Below are 6,637 nucleotides of genomic sequence, written 5' to 3'. Positions count from 1 at the left end.
GCTGAATCTATCTAAGAAATATTGCTGAATCTCTCTATGAAATATTGCTGAATCTGTCTATGAAATAATGCTGAATCTGTCTATGAAATAATGCTTAATCTGTCCATGTGTAATCTACTCTCTCTGTCATGTTTTATTTTGATTGATGTTATTTTGTTTGACCTCTTGTTACACACTTTGTGTGTCAGAGCGTAATACAAAAAATCTTGAAATCTTGAATCTTGTCAATTATACGTTGCTGTGTATGCTTATGAGCCGTAAGGCTTCAAGTTGAATAAACAATACAATACAATACTAGTAATAACCCTGAGTGTGTGACACTAATTAGGAAATAACAGAATTCTGGACTCGGGCAATCATCCCGGGTCCGTGCCCCCGGGCACTTAACAATCCAAGTTCCTGAAAGTACACTAATGAGGTGTATACTGGTACCTGATCTAAATCACAGTTACAGGTAAATATATATATCTACATATGTTGGTAATGCAATGACAACGAAAGCGGAGATAAATATTGAATCGAATTTTGCAAATAGGGTATTTTCCCCAAATTTCTTCTAGCCTACTAAATAAGAATAAATGTTTGAATAGTTTTGTTATGCTATTTACGTTATAAACGTATTTACATACATGAACATTCAACGAAAAATAAATATTATAACAACTATCGATAACTGTACCGTTTATAATATGTATGAATATAGATTAGTTCCAATAAACATATACACAAAGTACGTACATATATACTGTACTAAACTTCTTGGCCCATATACTGTACTAAAGATATATGCTTGTGAAAAGTTAATCTAAACACTAAACTAAATACGTATACACGTCGAAATTATCAAAACATATTTAAGTCTTTAAAATGCATGTCAGGTTATATGAATGCTTAACCACAGACTTTATCCAGTTCCGTGGACAATATCTTATTTTGAACATAAATATTACAGCAACATGTACATTATGTATGTAAGTCCCGGGTCTTGTTTATTTAGGTGAATCTTTTTATTGTGAAAAACGTCTGCGTTGCTGTCTGATCAGATACCATTGCATAATCCGTTCTTGACGTTTTTACAGTTTTGAGTTTAGCTGGTGAATTGCTTTTCTCAGTTTTATCTGGCAAGATAATCATATATATGTGTAATTACCCATTCTAAATTGTCCACTCGGCACGCGACGCCAATATTCAATAGCCACCCAAATAACCAATCAGCTTCTGTGTTCCCAGGAGGGCGGGATCACTGATAAGGTGGGGTACTTACCTGGAACGATGATTGGCTTGTTTCTGTCGACAGAGTCACCAATGTACGTTTTTGTTAGAATAAGAAGTTTATTATCTACTATTAAGGAATTCGATAATCAGTTTTGACCACATCGGCCTTTGAAAATTGAAATTTAACCCTGGCTACTCAAAATACTTGATAATAAAAGCACGAACTTACACCGTGCTATAAGTACATACTCTGTGATGTATATTTGGCTGTTGATAGTATCCCTTTCTTCTCCTTGGGCTACATGGACGTTAAATCATTGTGAAATGATAAATTAATTCCATACAAGTTTTGTTTTGTCTTCTCACTGAAAAGTTTTAGAATTCGTCTTAATGCAAGCGACTTTCCCTTTCGACTTTCTTCATACCATTGAAGCGTTTCATCGTTTTTCTTTCTTCATTGCATGTACAATTAATATACAGTATGTTTTTTTTCTAAAACAGATAAGGCCTATGTGGTCAAACAATCCAACATATGGACTTCAATATTTATTTACATAAAACACGTATTTCAATTAACTTATATTTACATATAGACTAATATATAATCTGGAATATAAAGTTGCTTATCTTTCAGACTGATGTCATTTTTTTAGGTGGAAAATTGCGTATTTTCTTTGAAAGATACTTAGAAGTTTCCGTTGATTGAATTGTTAACCGTTCACATCATCTGCACATCAATAAGTACAAAAACAAAGGATTAATTCAACATTAATGACTTTTTTTATTTAAATCGTATCGATAATAAATTACGTCTAGACGTGATGGGATTGTAATCGACACATTAACACCAATTAATTCCCACTCAAAATATGTTCATGTTATTTATTAAGAGTTGTGTTTAAGTTATGAAGTTATTAAATTTGGTTATCATAATGCCATTTCCAATATTTCAGGTGTTATGACATCGCGATAACAATGTCATATATAGAGGATCTTACATGAGTTTCCATTTCATATGAGATTTATGAAACGAGTCTAAGAATTTTTCACTTTTGGGAGCCTCTGGCGAGCTAAAATGAAAAATTCGTGATGAGTTTCATAAATCAAATATATCGTATAATTAACTGTATATAATAGATTTATATAATTTAGTCCGATCCTGCTCCGTTCTTGCAATTCTTTTTTCAAATATATCTTATACTCGATAAGGATAATTAATTATCACATAATGTACTGTGTTATCCAGTGAATATACCCATGTCATATTTTTTGGCGTATTTTAAAACCCATGTAATATGACCTATCAGCCCTGTGATTGGTTGTAAGTTTCAATTGTTTCAATTGTGACGTCACGCCTAGGACGACGTCACACACTTACGCACTAGAGTCAAAATGGCGACTTTTTACATTTCAATGTTGCATGAAAATTGTTGTTTTACACGAATAAATGCCACAAATCTTAATTATGTGATAAAAAGGATCTTACACTCGTTTTCATTTCATATGAAATTTATGAAACTCGTCACGAATTTTTCATAAATCTCATATGAAATGAAAACTCATGCAAGATCCTATGTATTTATATAATATAGTCCGATCCTTTAATAGCAATTCTTTAATCAAATATATCTTATACCCGATAAGGATAATTAAATTTACATAATACATATATATATAATTAATCCAATTCTGCCCCGATCCTGTAAATCGTCGCCCGATCCTGCCCGATAGCTTTCGTAGCAGATGGCTTTCAAATAAGTTTAACATAAAAATTATGCTTTGTTGAAATTAACACATAAGGAGATTATAATTTCGAAACCTAGCAACATATTATTCAACCATAAAATAGTCCGATCCTGCCCGATGCCTTTCGTAGCAGATGGCTTTTAAATAAGTTAAAAATGAAAATAATGCTTTGTCGAAATAATTCTTTGCCCGATCCATATCAATACAATACTCTTAATTCGTTGCAATTCTTTTATGAAATAAATCTTATACCCGATAAAAAATATATAATAATATAAATATACGTAGGTCTCATAAGTAACAATTTAGTCCGATTCTGCAATTGCAATCCTTTTATAAAATATATCTTATACCCGATGTATATATATAATTTAGTCCGATCCTGCCCCGATCCTGTCCGTTTCTGCCCGTTCCTGCCCGTTCCTGTAAATCGTCGAACCCGACAATTTACCATTTTACATCTGACGTCCCAGTTCTCTGTCTGTTTCTTATATTTAAATTCCTGCTGCAAGTTCCTCAATACATAGGAAATTGTGTTCATAGGGCTATGAACGCATTTGGATCAGCCTCATTTTGATGTTGCGTCTTCTGCCTCAATTAACATATGAGACATCTGTTAGAAGCAAACATTTTGGTGACGTTAGGCTGTTCCAGGAATCTCGTTTTTAATGACGACATATCGAAAAAATATGTATTTCATAAGGATTAAACGCCATTTTTCAATGTTCATGTCGGTATGAAAGTGAAAAAAGTGCCGATCAATCCTGATATAGATCCAGACAAAACCACTGGAAACTATGGTGGGTGTACATTTAAAAAGACCTAACTTTTACTCCCATGGGAGTAAAAGTTGGGAGAGCTAGATTCTCTACACAGGAATGGGGCGTAAGGCCTTGCTGCTGCTGATAAAACCCAGACCTGTTATGTAAGACTAGCCTCTGGTCATAGCTGTACTGACTTGGTAAATAAAATTACCAATAAGGCCAAACTGATTTAATAACCGAACGCACATGTAGCATTATGACTGTAATACCAATAATATTTATTGTACTGTGCATTCAAATATACTATACCAAGTTATTAAAATGATATGAGAAAAACAAATTGGGAAATGGAAAAAATATATAAGGTATATTGAAATAGGAAGAAGAGAAAACAATCAAGGAATGATAAATCTTGGGATAAATACCTCAGAATCTTATTATTTTTTTTCACAATATCAGAGACGTATAATACGTTAGAAATATTATCAAATAATTAATTTCTGAAAACTTTTTTGAAATTGTCTAAAGATAAAAACGGAGTTCGTGTTCTAATTTGTCATGATAGAAATACCCTCACACATCAAAGGGTAACGGGTTGTTTCGCCTGAAATCCCGTTCGCCCTAGGTTGTTTCGCGCTAGGTTGTTTCGCCCTAAAACAGAAATATTAGGGCGAAATATTGTATGGTATTGTCTTTCAATTTTAGTAGTTTTAAGTCACAAATTAAGTCTTCTTAGTCTTCCATATCATTAAAATCAATTTCATAGAGAAAAAAAGTGTTTGTCTTATTTTTAAGCGAGTGTGACAAACGACACATGTGAAAAGCTGACTCCGCTCTCACATACTCTACATGAAATATACCTCACACCAATCTAGAAAGTCATCAATAAGTTTAGTTGATACATTTGATTATTAATTATTATATGAGCATATAAATTGGTTTTTTTAGGGCGAAACAATCTAGGGCGAACAGCCCGAAACAACCTCAGCTGCCATTTCCTTTGATATTTGAGGTATCTTAACCATTCCCTTTTATTTGGACAAATCTCCCGCTAAATTTGTCTAAGGCAGTACAAGGCCGACAGTGAAAGGAGACACATTGTTTGACTTGTTGACAAGAGAAGAAGAGGAAATAATAGATGGAATATTTACAGTACATGGTTGGGATTTAGTAAGGGCAACACAGCATGACCATATAGCTGTGATACAAAGTACAGATACAGGAAATACTAAAGATGATGAGGAAGCTTGACCAATAACATTTTTGTTGTAAAAATAAAGGAATTCAATTTGCTTGGAGGAACCACGGACTTAGAATTCTGTGGAGGAACAAATCAATTGATGTTAATATGTAATGGGCTATTTTCATACTATTAAAAATGGTGTAATATGATGATAAATTAAGAATGATGATAATTACAGATCCATGATGTTGACTGGTGAAGGGTGATCGATCGATTGGTTGATTGAATGATAATGATGATGAAGATGATGATGATGATGATGATGATGAAGATGGAGGTCATGACATCACAATGTATGTGAGTGAGTGGACGTTTTTGTTGTTTAATGTATCGATAAAACTTGTGGAAAAATTAAAAATTAAAATATATATATATATATATACATAACATGGATAATTTCTTTTATTGATTAATCAATATGTTTCAATATTACAAATCAATTCAATCCCCGTCGTATCAGAATTTCAAATAAAATGCAATTCAAATCCATTAACTAATGTTACTGTGGAAGATGTTAAAAAAATATATACTGTTAAGAATGACATATTCACAAATGTTATCTTTGACAATTTATTTCATGTTTACACAATTGTGGATTAAAGTAATGATCGANCGCCATAAGGCATCACAAGCCAGACAAGCCAGTGATGACGCCGCCATATTCTTTTATTGATTAATCAATATGTTTCAATATTACAAATCAATTCAATCCCCGTCGTATCAGAATTTCAAATAAAATGTGATTCAAATCCATTAACGAACGTTACTGTGGAAGATGTTAAACAAAAAAATGCTGTTAAGAATGACATATTCACAAATGTTATCTTTGACAATTTATTTCATGTTTCCAAAATTGTGGATTACAGTAATGATCGAGTGTATCCTATGTGTCCCGGCATGCAGTAAGTCAGTAATGATCCTTAAATCCAAACTTACAGAAGACGGTTGTGTGTTTCTATGTTTGTTTATTGTTTACAGAACAGTCTGTGGAGGGTACAGATGATGTGTGGTTTGTCAACTTCTATTCTTCTGGCTGCAGCCACTGTCACAACTTGGCACCTCATGTATGTTTCTAAACTGGTCAAGGTCATGATTTCTTAGTCAAGGTCATCATTTTTTAGTCAAGGTCATCAGTTCTTACTCAAGACTATCTATTGTTTTTAACTCAATCACCCCTGAAAACACTTTTGAACTCTTCCAATTCAAAGGTTAGAATAGTTCATTATGAAATTTCAGGGGTGAATGAGTTAAGGAACAATAGTGACTTCATGAAGGTTTGTTCTATAATTTGTTCACTTACATACATATACCAACACTAAATTTTGATGGAGATGATCAATAACTTTCACATTACGTTACCTCCCAATTAACAAATTAAAGAAATTAATTTGAAAACATGTTCAGAGGTTTGATAAATGTTGCCCCAGAAGCCAGGAGTTAGACCTGTGTTTACCATCAGAGATCAAAAACTGTCAAATGTCCTAGATCTCACGGCCAACTGAGGCTGATAGGTCATTGTTTCTTCATCAAGGTCATTGAAAATAGGGAAAGGCTACAGTCTTTTACGTATTTTATGTGTTAGAATTTGAATAAATATGTATGAAGCATTTGATTGCTTTTCCTATAATTCAGTTATGCTTTCCAATGGAAAATCTTAAGGAAATTCCTC

This window comes from Mizuhopecten yessoensis, unplaced genomic scaffold (genome assembly GCF_002113885.1).
Source record: "Mizuhopecten yessoensis strain PY_sf001 unplaced genomic scaffold, ASM211388v2 scaffold6349, whole genome shotgun sequence".
NCBI classification, from domain to species: Eukaryota; Metazoa; Mollusca; class Bivalvia; order Pectinida; family Pectinidae; genus Mizuhopecten; species Mizuhopecten yessoensis.
This window is presented reverse-complemented; position numbering follows the sequence as displayed.